Source organism: Euphorbia lathyris, chromosome 5, assembly GCF_963576675.1.
Source record: "Euphorbia lathyris chromosome 5, ddEupLath1.1, whole genome shotgun sequence".
Lineage (NCBI taxonomy): Eukaryota > Viridiplantae > Streptophyta > Magnoliopsida > Malpighiales > Euphorbiaceae > Euphorbia > Euphorbia lathyris.
The window spans coordinates 60964396-60981380 of NC_088914.1; positions in this window are offsets into that span (position 1 = coordinate 60964396).

Below are 16985 nucleotides of genomic sequence, written 5' to 3' on the forward strand. Positions count from 1 at the left end.
TCATTGAGATCTCATGGGTCAGCAGAGATCCAATTAGTTCATCGTACTTATAGGTGGTCAAGTCTTGAGCTTCCTCAACAGCAGTTTTCTTGGCTTGCCAGCTTTTGGGAAGACTCCTCAGTATCTTCTTGACTTGCTCTTCCTCAGTAAAGATCTTGCCAAGTCTTTTGAGCTCGTTGATAATGTTTGTGAACCTAGAGTTCATTTCAGAGATTCCTTCATCATCATTCATTTCAAACAGCTCGTACAACCTCATGTGTTGGTTCACCTTGGACTCCTTAACTTTGTTGGTTCCTTCGTAGGTGACCTCCAATTTCTTCTTGATCTCCTGCGCTGACTCACAACTTGAAATCTTGTTGTACTCTGCAGCATCTAACGCACAGTGAAGCATGTTTATAGCCGAAGCATGATTTTGTAGCTTCTTGAGATCATCTTGTGTCCACTTAGTCTCAGCTTTAACAACCGTTTGGCCGTCAATAGTTTCAATAGGAACAAATGGGCCTTGGACTATAGAAAGCCATGCACTCATATTTGTTGCCTGAATGAAATTTTTCATTCTGTTCTTCCAAAAGGTATAGTTAAACCCGAAGAACAGAGGAGGCCGAGTAATGGACAGTCCCTCAGGAAGAATCTGAGTTGTCTGATTTCCTGGGAGGAAACGAGTGCTGTTCTCAGCCATTGTGGGGATCAGCTCAAGATAGTTATATCTTGCTCAGTGAGCTTTTAGGCTCTGATACCACTTGTTGGTCCCGTATAACTTGACAAGGTTAGTTGCAAGGGGGGGGGGATAGGAACTATTTAAAATTTTGTCCGTTAAGGCTGACTTCTTTTCTTTGAGAAAAGGTTTACACAGCGGTAGTTTAAGACACAAGCTTAGTCAACTGGTGAGTAAGTCTGCTTCTTTCCTTGAGTCAGGAGATAGCACTTAAGTCTATTCCTGAACTCAGCTTCTTAGTGCACTCAACTCAGCGTGAGTTCTTTACTTAGTCAGTTTTAATAGCAAGCAATATATGAAGGAGTTTAAAGGTTAGAAATATGTTACTCAGCAGACATATCCTGGTTCGGCCTCTCCGCCTACGTCCAGTCCCCGGAACTCGTTCCGAGCTTTTTAAATCCTCTACTAAGCTCTTTAAAGGTAGAGCACGAAACCTTTTACAATAGAAGTTGAGTATACAAGAGTACCTTCCTCTATTCCTCTACTCACTCCTATAATTACCGCTGAGTACTATAACCGAGTACTCAGCCTCTCCTTTCTATTCTTCTAGAAATGATAAGTGTTTGTCCTAAACAACAATTGCTAAGACGCTTTAGATGAATGAAATCACTCTAGACTTTTACAGAAAGATTGGAATTGGTGTAAGGTTTGCTTTGCTTTTCTCACAGAACTTCAAGTATGAATTTGGTCAGCGTTTTGACTTGATTGAAGATCTGCATCGAATGAAGCATTTGAAAGGACTATTTATAGTGACACTTCAAGCACCGGTGATTTCGAATTTCGAAATAACCGTTGGAGGCTAACGGCTTCCTGTCGCTATCATTCTGGACGTGCTCAGTGTCGTTGGCCAATGAAATTCTTGTATCTTCTGTCTACGCCAGTGCTCAGCAGCTTTTCGTCAGATGAACAGAATGTTTCGACATTTATAGTAAAGTCTTCTAGACAGCTTACTACGTCCTCTGAGCTTTACCCAAAGTAGAAATACTTTGTCTCTACGTTTGTTCTGTTCTGCCGCTGACTTGTACTTCTTGTCGTTTGACTCAGCAGCTTCATCTTGAAGCAATTGATAGAAGGCTTCTCGATCCTTCTTCACACTGAGCTAGCGCTTTGCTTAGAACGACTGCGTTTTGTCTTCCTGGGCCGTGAGGTCTTGATCTGTTGACTTAGACTTGACTTCCTCTTATGGGCCTTTAGGCTTTTTATCTTAATGTCTTATGAATCAATTAACTCAACATTGAATAAAGGGAAATTTACATACAAATTCATATTTGAAAAACTATCTACAATTATATCAAGTTCTAATTTTGAATTATGTCATACTAATAAAATCATTACTTTTGATCTATTTTAAGAATTGGATTTTATAAATTAGAGATCTAGGATATACTGTCTAAAGTTTAAGGTTTATGAATTGGAGTTTAGAAGTTTTAAATTAGATTTTGAAACATATTTTATTTGTTTTAAATGGAAAATAATGACATATTGAGAATTAAGTTTGATAATATGATTTAATTGTAATTTTGTAGTTAATCATGATATTCATGCAGAAAGCCCTTGAACAAACACATTAGTGTGAATAAATCAAAGCATTTAAATTTAATGTGTTAGAATATTTTTATCATTCACATAAATAATTTTGTCAAATCAAAATCATGTGGAAAGGTGTTTCAACAATTCCCTTCAAGTTAATTGAAGTTTTCTTTAGTAGTATAGAAATTAATATGTAATTTCGAGGCGCCATGGAGAAGACGGGGGACCTAAAGAGAAATATGTAATAGTTAGTATTTCCCTAGGTTTGGCCTTTTATTCCGTCTCTGGCTCAACGGAATAATTTAGATAATATGTCCATAACACCAATGTATGTGTCTGATGTATGCTAAAGCAAATCAAGACTAAGTTAGATTATGAGACTTGAAATAAAAAATCCCTCACTAATTAAAAGTTAAGTAAATAAGCAAGTTATTAAAATCGGTTGTCCCTCCCTAATATTATAATTCAGCCGGCAGTACTGGGGGCCTTTGGGTTGTTGAGCAAACTCAAGCTCGGGGTCTTATGGTAACACCTGAATTATCGAAAATCGTTCTTTCATGAATATGGGGTAATACTTAAATTAGATTATGATAATTGGATGAGCAAACTCATGTTATCATAGACTAATGGGCAATATGGTTGGGATTAATATGAATAGCATATTAGTTACTAATGTGGTTAGTAACCCAATAACCAAGGAATCACATTAAAGATGTGATTGATTACATGAATCTACTTAACAAATGAGACTAGCTTGTTGAGCAAACTCAAGGCGAAATCTCGGGAGTTAGGATCCTAGCTCACTAAAGGATTTTTGAAATTCTTCGAATTAATATGGAGGGCTATTAATTTGGCAAAATAATGGGAGAAATTTAAAATGAATTAAAAGACCTATAATTTTAGATTGATGTACTTTAAAGCAAATGAATAACATACGTTTACTCTTTCTCACTCTTAGGTTAAATTAAAACACTCTTAAAATCATGACTAACACCAATCTGCAAAATATACTTACCGATAACAAGTTGAACGGTTCAAACTTCACCGACTGGTATCGCAACCTCAAAATCATTTTGAAGTTTCAGAAGAAAGGGTAGGTACTTGATACCGGATGTGGATCTCATATTTGTACAAATATGCAGGAACTAAATCGGACTAAGGAATTGAAGAAAGTGAGCATAATCTTGCGAGTAGGAAATGGAGCAAGAGTTGCCGCCCTCGCCATTGGAGATTATGCTTTGAGTTTGCCCTCTGGGCTTGTAATAGAATTAAGGAACTGTTTGTATGTTCCAGAAATGTCTCGTAACATTATTTCTATTAGCCGTCTTGTTGACGACGGTTTTCATGTTTCAATAAAAGACAAACATTGCGATTTTTATAGAGATGGGATTTTCTAATTTTCAGGAATATCACAAAATGGGATTTATGTGCTAGATGACAAAATTTTTGTTTTCGCAATTGATACCAAAAGACATAAGCTAGATAATTCAACTTACTTGTGGCATTGTCGTTTAGGCCATATAAACAAAAGACGCATGCTTAAGCTACATCAAGATGGGCTTATAAATTCAATTGATCCTGAATCATTGGAAACATGCGAAGCATGTTTAAAAGGTAAAATGACAAAGACACCCTTTAGCAATAAAGGTGAACGTGTATCAGACACTCTAGGATTAATACATTCTGATGTATGCGGTCCTATGTCAGTCCAAGCAAAAGGAGGATTCAGATACTTCATAAGCTTCATAGACGACTATACCCGATATGGTTATATCTACTTGATGAAGCACAAGTCCGAAGCTTTTGAGATATTCAAATGCTTCAAAAATGAAGTAGAAAATCAATTAGGAAAGAAAATAAAGATACTTCGATCCAATCGAGGTGGCGAATATCTTTCAGATGATTTTCTGAATTATCTAACTGAATGTGGAATATGCTCACAATGGACACCTCCATATACACCACAACACAATGGTGTACCCGAAAGGAGGAACCGTACCTTACTAGATATGGTACGATCTATGGTGAGCATAACGTTGCTTCCAAAGACATTCCGGGGCTATGCCTTAGAAACTGCCCTCTTCACCCTAAATCGAGTACCAACTAAATCCGCTAGTTCCACACCATATGAATTGTTCGTTGGTAGGAAACCCACATTCTCATTCATGAGAGTATGGGGTTGTTCAGCATTTGTCAAACGCATAGCATCAGACAAACTAGATTCTAAATCTGATAAGTGTTTCTTCATTGGATACCCTAAGGAAACTGTGGGGTATTACTTCTATCATCCAGATGATCAGAAAGTAATAGTATCCAAGCACGCAACCTTCTTGGAGAAAGAGTTTCTCGAAGAAACAGAAAAGGGAAGCATGATTGAACTTGATGAAGTTCAGGAACAAGAAACACCGACTGAAACAACAGAGGCGGTTGAGGAACCCGAAGCAGTCCCATTAGATGAGACTCAAGTGCCACCCATTCATAAATCACAAAGAGTTCGTGAACTCCCAATTAGATATAGTTTTCTAGTGGGAGATGATGATGAGGTTCCCGTGTTAGACGACGAACCCGAAAACTACGAAGAGGCTCTTACTAGTCCAGATTCTAAAGCATGGCTCGAGGCCATGGATTCTGAAATAGATTCCATGTACACCAACCAATTTTGGACTTTGGTTGATCCACCCGAAGGGATAAAACCCATTGGGTGCAGGTGGATCTTCAAAAAGAAGACTGACATGGATGGAAAGGTTAACACCTACAAAGCTAGGTTAGTAGCGAAAGGATATCGTCAGAAACAAGGAATTGATTATGACGAAACTTTCTCTCATGTGGCTATGTCCAAATCAATCAGAATAATGCTCGCTATTGCCGCTCACTAAGATTACGAGATTTGGCAAGTGGATGTGAAAACAGCTTTCCTAAACGGAAACCTGCTTGAGGATGTATATATGATGCAACCTGAAGGTTTCATATCAAAGGATGCAAACAAAGTTTGCAAACTTCAGAGATCCATTTATGGACTCAAGCAAGCATCAAGAAGCTGGAACAAGCGTTTTGACAAAACCATAAAACAATTTGGTTTCGAACAAAATTGCGAAGAAGCTTGCATTTACAAGAAATCAAGTGGGAGCTCAGTTGCATTTCTGATATTATATGTGGACGATATATTATTAATGGGAAATGACATAGCTCTACTACAGTCGGTAAAAGTATGGTTATTAGGTAACTTCTCCATGAAAGACCTTGGTGAAGCAGCTTATATACTTGGTATAAAGATCTACAGAGATAGATCAAGAAGACTATTTGGTCTTTCACAGGCTACATACATCGAAAAGGTGCTAAAGCGGTTTAGCATGCTTGAATCGAAACAAGGTAACTTACCCATGGTACATGGAGTAAAGTTAAACAATCATCAGTGTCCTAAAACCGAAGATGATAAGAAGCGCATGGCTGTAATCCCGTACGCCAGCGCAATCGGTTCGATTATGTATGCTATGCTTTGCACTAGACCTAACGTAGCGTTCGCGTTAAGTATAACGAGTCGTTACCAAGGTAATCCGGGAGACGATCACTGGAATGCTGTCAAGAACATTCTTAAGTACTTGAGAAGAACTAAAGACATGTTCCTAGTGTACGGAGAAGGGGATCTGAAAATAGAAGGATTTTCAGATGCCAGTCATCTCACAGATGAGAACGATTTTAAATCCCAATCAGGATACCTGTTTACCTTGAATGGGGGCGCGGTCAGGTGGAAGAGTTCCAAGCAAGGAAGAGTAGCTTTCTCTATGACCAAGTCAGAGTATATCGCTGCTGCGGAAGCAGCAAAGGAAGCGGTTTGGATTAAGAAGTTCATTACTGAACTTGGTGTGGTGCCTGACATTGTAAATCCCATTACACTGTACTGTGATAACAATGGAGCCATTGCGCAAGTAAAGGAACCACGGTCTCATAATGCATCCAAGCATTACCTGAAGCGATACCACATTATAAGAGAAATTATGGGAAGAGGAGATGTGAGAATAGAAAGAGTACCTACTGAGGACAACATTGCAGATCCGTTGACAAAGCCCTTAACCCAGAAAGTACATGATCGTCATCTTAGTTCTACTGGGATAAGTTGTAGAAACAATTGGCTTTAGTCCAAGTGGGAGTGTGTTAGGGTTTAGTGTCCTATAGACAATTGTTCTAGGATACAAACTTAATGTAAATGAAGTGTTCTTTATATCATTTGTTTTAATGAGATATGGTTTTATAACTATATAAAGGCAATCCCTTTTAAGAACTAAATAAAGTCTAATAAAAGGAAATCCATAAGTTTGTTTAAAGTGATTATAAAGTGTTCATACAAGCATGAAGTGAGACGAAACTTTATAATAAACTAATAAACTTAAAACCACCCCAAGTCAAGTAATATGTTTAGGATTGACATATCACTGCTGAGACTTGCATGTAACAATGTCTTCTGTCGAGACAGAAAGCTGATCTCACAAGCTTCATATATACAGATATCTGGACAGTTACATGGATCCAATGAAAAGGAGTTCATTAGGATTGGGGACCCGAGTTGAGATAACAGGATGGGTAGATTCATCCTTGTCACATGTTCATCTCATTGGTATTAATAGGTATAAGTAATCCTCAGACTTAAAGGAATGTTAATTAGTGATTCTAGATTACAGAATGTGATGCTTTGATCCTGTTGTAACACGATCCATAACAGAGATGACTCTGGGGTGTGAACGGCAAACGTTGGGTATCACAGGAAGTAATTGCAGGATAATTATACATTGGATTGAGCATTTGTCACTCCCGATAAATGGGAGATACGTCCAAGGATCGCTTGTGGAAGACTTGACTCTAAATCCTTGCAAGGTGATAGCTTAAGACTTGAAATACAGATTTCACTTAACCTATCTAATTGGAGTTGACTCGGCCTGTACAAGTAAAACGAACGTCTCGCTATATGTGACTTGACATTATCCATAGTCATAAGATTCAGTTCAAGGATGTAGTTGATAAAGGATCGAATTATACTGTAACTAATACGGAAAGGTCAACGACAGAATCAACCTATCTTCTTATAGCTCTGGGGGAATGTTTCGGATTTGCTAATCACATTTCGCGTACTCATTCCGTTATGCAAAGATTAAATATAATTCTGTGAAAATTAATTTAATAGTTGCATACGGCTAGAAGCAATAAGAACCTAATGGGTCACACATAAGACTTGGAGCCCAAAAGAGAAACAGATGTTAATTAATTGATGGAAGCCCAACTGAGTCCACTAAGGCCCAGTAGAGAGAGGGGGGCGATTTTATGTATGAAAATACATAAATAATTTAATTTGATTTTAACAATTCTAATTAGATTATGATTGTGAATTAAATTAATAAAAGGATAAATAAGTTAGGAGGTTTAATGAGATTAAAATTACTCCTATTATTATCCTATAAGGTTATTATTATTATCTTTATATTTAGATATATTAATAGATAATAAATAAGAATTATATTCCGAATTAAATTCTTATTCAGTAACCTAATTCTATCTAACTAGGGTTTAGATACAAGAGAGTATTTATACCCCCTCCTATGTAAATTTTGGCCAACCCTAGCCAGAGAGAGAGAGAGAATTTCGACCCACAAGTTTGAGGACGAGATTGTCTACCGCTTCCTTCCGTTCAATTGATTTTCATCTCTTTCTTTTATTCCTTGATCTTGTGTTGATTGATTAGAGGCAATCTATTCTTGATTGCTTTTATACGGTTGATATCTAACTTGATTTTGGGTTGTGTTTGTTTTGTGCTCGTGAACTCGGAGTAAGAGTTGAGGGCACTTCGCTTGCAACGGTAGATAGTTCATCAAAAGGTATTTCCTTCTATCCCTCTTTATATGAAATAACGATTAACAGATCTTGGGTTAATGGAAAAAGGTTAAAATTTTTATATTTCCACTGCCATACGTTAGCCTTAAATTCCAACACAAACACATTAGTCAAATTAAATCAAAGCACTTAAATTTAATTGTTTAATCATGGGATTAACTTAAATAATTTTGTCAAATCAAAATCATGTGGAAAGGTGTTTCAACAAACTCCCCCATTTTTATGTTGGCAAAAGTATTTAATCAAGGAACTCAGTGTTGAGCATCCCTCGTGATATTTGACCTTTTTATTCTTCTGAAGTTACTCCCCCATAAGGGTTGCATCTGTTGACTTAGTTCAACTCTAAACCTTCTAAGATCTAATTGAGTGAATCTAAGACTTGAGTCCACTCACTTAGTTCAATTCTAAACCTTCTAAGATTTAATCAAAAAGAGCCTAAGGTCAGCTTCCGAAGAAGGTCAATACTTGGAACATTTGGTCATTACTCAGCTTTGATACTTAGATATTTTTAGGTATCAGAGATATTTCGTTAAGTTCAGGTATCAGAGTTGGAGTATACTGAGTATGTTGTACTTGTTTAATGTCAATGTTCACAAGTTTTAATTTGTTGTTCAATGAGTGGTTAATTGAGACAGATCAGCATATAAACACAGCAAACAAGCATCGCATATATAAGGACAGTTTTGTAGAAAGATGCTTATATAAAGATATACTCAGTTCAACAAGAAAACATGCCATAAAAACACAAGTTACAAGCTAAGACTATTGCTAGTTCTATTTCTTCATGTTGACTTGAACTTGGTTAGATTTGGCTTTGGTCTTGACTGTTCTTTGTTGTTGCTTAGTTTGGTTGCCTGGATTAGCAGAAGCTAAGCCAGGAGGCTTCTGCTGAGTTTCGGCAGATGGCTGTTTATCTTTCTCCTTCTCCCCCGTTTTCTACTGAGTTCCATCAGCTTGCTTAGCTTGATCTTTCTCCCCCGTTTTGCCAGCATCATTAGATTGAAGACGAGGAGCATAGAACTGCCCTTGTTGAATAGCACGAGTCAGTATGGATGAATATTGTTGCATGTGACCCGTACTTTCTCTAAGACCCTTAAAGACCTACACGCCATCGACCATACTTGAAGCGGGGACTTTAATATTTGCGCTGAGCATACTGAGTAAATACTCAAGAGACTTCCCAATCCAACTAATCGAGTCCGTCATTCATGCATAGGATTGATGGTACATCCTGAGTAGTGCAGAATCATACGAATGACGCTGAGTATTAATGTGCCAAACATGCGCAAGTGTTGACCTGGTGGAGTGCAAGATGTCATTCGTCTTGACCTGGTCAGTGTCCATTTCTTCTTTGCTCAAGTTGAGTAAGAGGATAGCTTCTCCAATTTGTTCTATGGAGCATTGAAAAGAGGAGGAGATAAGTTCACAAGCCCCGTTGAGCTCGATGGACAGCTGGGAGAAATGCTGAGTGACCTCAACAGAAGTTGTGGATGATGAGTTTGTAGCAGATAGGGCGTTGATTTTCCCTTCGATTGAGTTCATATGATTTACCATCATCAGCTGAAGTTCGGCCAGCTTGACCATGAATTCTTGCTTGGGCTGCTGAGAGACTAGAGAAGTCATAATACTCATCAGCTCCTTGAGACCTTTGAGTTCGGTCAAAAGTTGCGTGACGGAGGAAAATTGAGTTGGCTCAGCAGGAATGGACCCAGCAACATCGGCTTGAGACTGATGAATCTCTTGAAGCAGAGTTTGAGCAGAGTGGATGATTCTTCTTCCTGACTCAGAAGCATCCAAATAAGTATAAGGATCATCAATGTTATGCTCAGTGGCCGTTTTCTGGTTAGCGGCAGCAGGTGGAGAATTTTGGTGCTGCCCAGAAGTAGAAGTACCATCCTGGTCAGCAGCTCCACTTTTATGGAGGCCAGCAGCAGGAGCTGACTGGTTTTCTAACTGATCAGTAGAAGAAGGAAGTGGTTGCTCAGCAGTGTTATTAACCTGCTCAGGGTCAGTCTGAAGTTGAGTTGGAATTTGAGGTTGAGGCAACTCAGAGTTGTCTTGATCAGGAGGAGTTTCCTTTGCTAACTCATTGGATTGAGCAGTAGGAACATCGAGCACTTGCTCAGTGGAAGGATGAGCAGAGGTGTCGATAGAAATTTGACCCTTAGTGGCTTGTTCCTCAGCTCGAGAAACAGAGGCTTGTTTTTCCTTTACTTGGTCCGGAGTGGGCTCAGTGATGTCGGTGAAGAACTGGAGTTGGAGCCCAGATAAGTCTATGATTGGGTCCCTCATTGGTGATTCATCTAGAAGATCTATAACGCTGGGCTTTTGAGCTTTGCGTTTGAAACGCTTGTCCGCACTACCCTTTTGAGTTTTGGTTAGAGGAGAAGGGTCAGCAGCAGGAGAGTCTGGTGACTCAGAAGAGAAGTTGAGTCCTAAGTCAGCGTAAAGGTTCTCTTCAACCTTGTCCTTCACTGGAGACTCAGCTCCTTGCTCATCAGTCTGCTCAGCAGCAGCTGCTTTACTTGGCTCAGCAAAATGTACCTTGTCAGCTCGAGCCAGTTCTTCAGTACAACCTTGATCTTCCTCTTGATCACAAGGTGTCTTTTCCAGGTCGATCTCTTGAGCTCGCAGGAAGTGATAATCCTTGGTGACGACGAAGTCAATAGGGTCAGCTTCCAACGGTGTCATCCCAGAGGTCTTCTTCCTCTTTAGGGGTTGCTCAAGAGTCTCCTCACTTTCTTCTTCAGGGTCAGTTCTTTCCTTTCTTTTCTCAGCTGACTTTGCCTTTTTCTGCACTGACTCAGCATGTACAGTTTTCTTTCCACCAAACACCATCCTGATTTTCTTGGTAGTCTTGTTAATATCTTTGGCTAGTTGGGTTGAGGAATGGTCAGCTTTCCTTTTTCTTTCCTGCCTAGTTCGCTCAGGAGGTGCTGTGTCAACCACAACTCTCTTTCCTTTCCGGGATAACTCAGCATGTCCTTCTTTATCCATATCATCCTCAGCAGGTACTTCTTCAACTGCAGCCCCTTTTCCCTTCTTAGGTTTGATAGGCTGACTGTGAGCCAAGCCGAGTAGGATTCCCGTAGTGATTTTAGTACCTATCACATTGATTTCCCCCTTTAAGCTAATTTCGTGATCCTGTAGAATTTTGGTGATCAGAGAACCCATCCTAAGGATCCCAGTGCTGCGTTGGAAGGCCCCAATGAGAAATACAGGCATGTTGAGCGGTTTGTAGTTCAACATGTGCCAGATGAAGCACTGTTCGAAGTTTGAGGCTAAGGAGGAGGCGTTGACCTTGGGAAATAGATAGTTGGTCAGGATGTAGTGTGCTTGTCTCTGAGGCTGACCCATGTTGGTACTGTAGATTTCACCGCTGTGGTTTTTAGGTTTACAGAACTCAGCTACGTACTTAACCCGCATATAGTCGTTTGTGCACCGGAGTTCTGCTCCTTCTTCCTTTAGATCAAGTAGTATGGCGAGATAGGAAGGGGTGATGGTAATTTCCTTGTTCTTGACCTTAGTAACCATATGGTCGTAATTATCGTCGGCTACTCTCAGATTCGCGTAGAATTCCTTTACCAGTTATGGGTAGGTAGTTCCAGGAAGAGAGAAAAGTTTAGTCCATCCATTCTTTGAGATCCAGTCGCAGAACGATTTCTCAGCTTCGACGAAACTCTTAGAGAAACATCGGGAGTGGTAGAATTTTAGGTTTTTAACACTGGTGAAAACTGGGAAGAATTGTCTTTCCTTCGGTTTCTTGTTCTTTTTCTCCTTCTTTTTCTTTGAAGGAGTTGATTGGTTAGTTTGAGGGTTTTCGCGAGGGATGCTGACCTTGGGAATAGATTGGTCAAGTTGACCATGAGTTTGTCCCTGAGACTCTGAGGAAGTCTCCTGATATTCCTGCTCAGCAGGAGAGGCATGATTAATGTTTGAGCGGTTGTCGTCGTAGTTCTTGCCGGAGTTATTCTGGGAATCGCTCGACATGATGTTCTTGAGGATTTGAGAAATGCAGAAGATTTTACGATTTGAGAGAAAGAGAGATCAAGTGCGAAATCATCCACTATTTATAGTCGGTGCGTGTCGATCTAATAGGTCGGAATGGCGGTTCGTTCTTGAATAGATCAACGACAGTTATCTCTGGCATTAATGACACATTCGGCGCATGGTTTTCTAATCATTACGCTTACGTTATCCTAGGTGGCTACTTAAATACGCGTGTTAGCATTAATTGCGCAAGCCGTTCTTCTCAGCATCTAAGATACTAAACGTTTAGAGTTCAGAGTGCGTAGGTTATTGTAGAGGGGATTCATATCATGTGAAGTAACTCAACATTTAGTAATCACTCAATGTATATAGCAACTCAGCATATAGTGATTTCATAGCATTCAGTTTTACTCAGCATATGATAGTTACTCAACATGTAATAATCACTCGGCATGGTATAATCACTCAACATTCAATTTACTCAGAATTTATTGCAGAGGATTAGACATACTGAAGGAAATTAAGGCTAAGGTATAGCAGCGAAAATATAAAAATTTTAGCCTATTTCCTTTTAACCATAGGATCCGTTAATCGTTATTTCATATAAAGAGGGATAAGAAGGAATACCTTTTAAAGAACAATCTACCGTTGTTAAAGAAGCGCCCACAATTCTTCTCCGAATTCCCAAGCACGAAATATAACACGGTGAGGTTAAGTTAGAATCAACCCTTATGAGATGCAACCAAAATAGATTGCCTCTAATTAACCAACACAAGATCAAAGAGAAAAGGAGATGAATGAAATTAATCAATTGACGGAAGCCGTATGAATTCTAGTCCACGAAACCGGGAAGTCGAATTCTTTTTCTCTCACTAGCTAGGGATTTCGAAAATCACAAAGGGGGAGGTATGGGGCTTGGTCGAAATTCACATGAAGAGGGGGTATATATAATCACTTGTATCTAAACCCTAGTTAGATAGGAATAGGTTACTTAATAGGAATTCAATTCGGAATAGGATTCCCAATTATTATCTTATAATATATCTAATATATCTAGGATAATAATAAATAACCTAATTGGATAATAATAGGAGTATATTAATCTAATTAAAACTCCTAACTTAATTATCTCTTAATTAATTTAATTCACAAACCTAATCAAATTAGGATTAATGGAATTAAAATAATTCCTTTATTTATTATATATAAATTTCGGCCCCTCCATTTAAATGGGCCTTACTGGGCTCAATTGGGCTTCCATCTATTAATTACATCCATCTCTCTTTTGGTTCCAAGTCTTATGTGTGATCCATTAGGTTCTTACTACTTCTGGCCGTATGCAACTATTAAATTAATTTCTTCAAGAATTATATTTAATCCTTGCATAACGGAATGATGTACTGAGTATGTTATTGGCAAGTCTGTAATCATTCCCCCAGAGTCCGTTAAGAAGACAGGTTGATTCTGTTGTTAACCCTTCCGTATTAGTTACAGTATAATTCGATCCTTTATCAACTACATCCTTGAACTGAATCTTATGACTATGGATGATGTCAAGTCATATATAGCGAGACGTTCGTTTTACTTGTACAGGCCGAGTCAACTCAAAAAGATAGGTTAAGTGAAATCTGTATTTCTTACTCTTAAGCTATCACCTTGCAAGGATTTAGAGTCGAGTCTTCCACAAGCGATCCTTGGATGTATCTCCCATTAATCGGGAGTGATAAATGCTCAATCCAATGTATAACTACCCTGACATTACCTCCTGTGACACCCAACCTTTGCAGTTCACACCCTAGAGTCATCTCTGTTAAGGATCGTGGGACCGCAGGATCAAAGTCTCACATTCAGTAATTAAGGATGACCAATTAACATTCCTTTGAGTCTGAGGATTAGTTATACCTATTAATACCAATGAGATGAACAGGTGACAAGGATGAATCTACCCATCCTGTTATCTCAAATCGGATCCCCAATCCTAATGAACGACGTTTCATCGGATCTATGTAACTGTCCAGATATCTATATATATGAAGCTTGTGAGATCAGCTTTTTGTCGGACAGAAGACATTGTTACATACAAGTCTCAACAGTGATATATCAATCCTAAACATATCACTTGACTTGGTGTGGTTTTAAGTTCATTAGTTTATTATAAAGTTTTGTCTCACTTCATGCTTGTATGAGCACTTTATAATCACTTTAAACAAACTTACGGATTTCCTTTTATTAGACTTTATTTAGTGCTTAAAGGGGATTGCCTTTATATAGTTATAAAACATATATCTCATTAAAACAAATGATATAAAGAACGATTCATTTACATTAAGTTTGTATCCTGCAACAATTGTCTATAGGACACTAAACCCCAACATACTCCAACTTGGACTAAAGCCAATTGTTTCTAAAACTTATCCCAGTAGAAGTTAAATGACAATCATGTACTTTCTGGGTTAAAGGCTTTGTCAACGGATCTGCAACGTTGTCCTCTGTAAGTACTATTTCTATTCTCACATCTCCTCTAGCCACAATCTCTCTTATGATGTGGTATCGCTTTAGGTAGTGCTTGGATGCATTATGAGACCGTGGTTCCTTTGCTTGCGCAATGGCTCCATTGTTATCACAGTACAGAGTAATGGGATTGACAATGTCAGGCACCCCTCCTAGTTCTGTAATGAACTTTCTAATCCAAACTGCTTCTTTTGCTGCTTCCGCAGCAGCGATGTACTCTGACTCGGTCGTAAAGAAAGCTACGCTTCCCTGCTTGGAAATTTTCCAACTGACCGCGCCCCCATTCAAGATAAACAAGTATCCTGATTGGGATTTAAAATCATTCTCATCTGTGAGATGACTAGCGTCTGAAAATCCTTCAATTTTCAGATCTCCTTCTCCGTACACTAGGAACATATCTTTAGTCCTTCTCAAGTACTTAAGAATGTTCTTGACGGCAATCCAATGCTCGTCTCCCGGATTCCCTTGGTAACGACTCGTTACAGATAACGCGAACGCTACGTCAGGTCTAGTGCATAGCATAGCATACATAATCGAACCGATCGCGCTGGCGTACGGGACTACAACCATGCGTCGTTTGTCATCATTAGTTTTAGGACATTGATGATTGTTTAACTTTACTCCATGTAGCATGGGTAAGTTACCTCGTTTCGATTCAAGCATGCTAAACCGATTTAGCACCTTTTCAATGTATGTAGCCTGTGAAAGACCAAGCAGTCTACGTGATCTATCTCTGTAGATCTTTATACCAAGTATATAGGCTGCTTCACCAAGGTCTTTCATTGAGAAGTTACCGGATAACAATACTTTTACCGACTGTAATAGAGCAATGTCATTTCCCATTAACAGTATATCGTCCACATATAGTATGAGAAATGCTATAGAGCTCCCACTTGCTTTCTTGTAAATGCAAGCTTCTTCGCAATTTTGTTCGAAACCAAATTGTTTTATGGTTTCGTCAAAACGCTTGTTCCAGCTTCTAGATGCTTGCTTGAGTCCATAAATGGATCTCTGAAGTTTGCAAACTTTATTTGCATCATTCGATATGAAACCTTCAGGCTGCATCATATATACATCCTCAAGCAGGTTTCCGTTCAGGAAAGCTGTTTTCACATCCATTTGCCAAATCTCATAATCAAAATGAGCGGCAATTGCAAGCATGATTCTGATTGATTTGGACATAGCCACAGGAGAGAAAGTTTCGTAATAATCAATTCCTTGCTTCTGACGATATCCTTTCGCTACCAGCCTAGCTTTGTAGGTGCTAACCTTTTCATCCATGTCAGTCTTCTTTTTGAAGATCCACCTGCACCCAATGGGAATTATCCCTTCGGGTGGATCAACCAAAGTCCACACTTGGTTAGTATACATGGAATCCATTTCAGAATCCATGACCTCAAGCCATGCTTTAGAATCTGGACTAGTAAGAGCCTCTTCGTAGTTTTCGGGTTCGTTGTCTAACACGGGAACCTCGTTATCATCTCCCACTAGAAAACCATATCTAACTGGGAGTTCACGAACTCTTTGTGATCTACGAATAGGTGCCACAGGAGTCTCATCTAATGGGACTTCTTCGGGTACCTCAACCGCTTCTGTTGTTTCAGTCGGTGTTTCTTCCTCTTGAACTTCGTCGAGTTCAATCACGCTTCCCTTTTGTGTTTCTTCGAGAAACTCTTTCTCTAAGAAGGTTGTGTGCTTGGATACTATTACTTTCTGATCATCTGGATGATAGAAGTAATACCCTATGGTTTCCCTAGGATATCCAATGAAGAAACATTTATCAGATTTAGAATCTAATTTGTCGGACGCAATGAGTTTGACATATGCTGAACAACCCCATACTCTCATAAACGAGAACACGGGTTTCCTACCAACGAACACTTCATATGGTGTGGAACTAGCGGATTTAGTTAGTACTCGGTTCAGGGTGAAGAGGGCAGTTTCTAAGGCATAGCCCCAGAACGTCTTTGGAAGTAAGGCCATGCTCATCATGGATCGTACCATATCTAATAGGGTACGGTTTCTTCTCTCGGATACACCATTGTGTTGTGGTGTATAGGGAGGTGTCCATTGTGAGCATATCCCACATTCAGTTAGATAATTCAGAAAATCATCAGAAAGATATTCGCCACCTCGATCAGATCGAAGCGTCTTTATTTTCTTTCCTAATTGATTTTCCACTTCATTCTTGAAGCATTTGAACTTGTCAAAGGCTTCTGATTTGTGCCTCATCAAGTAGATATAACCATATCGAGTATGGTCATCTATGAAGCTAATGAAGTATCTGAATCCTCCTCTTGCTTGGACTGACATAGGACCACATACATCTGAATGAATGAGTCCTAGAGTGTCTGATACA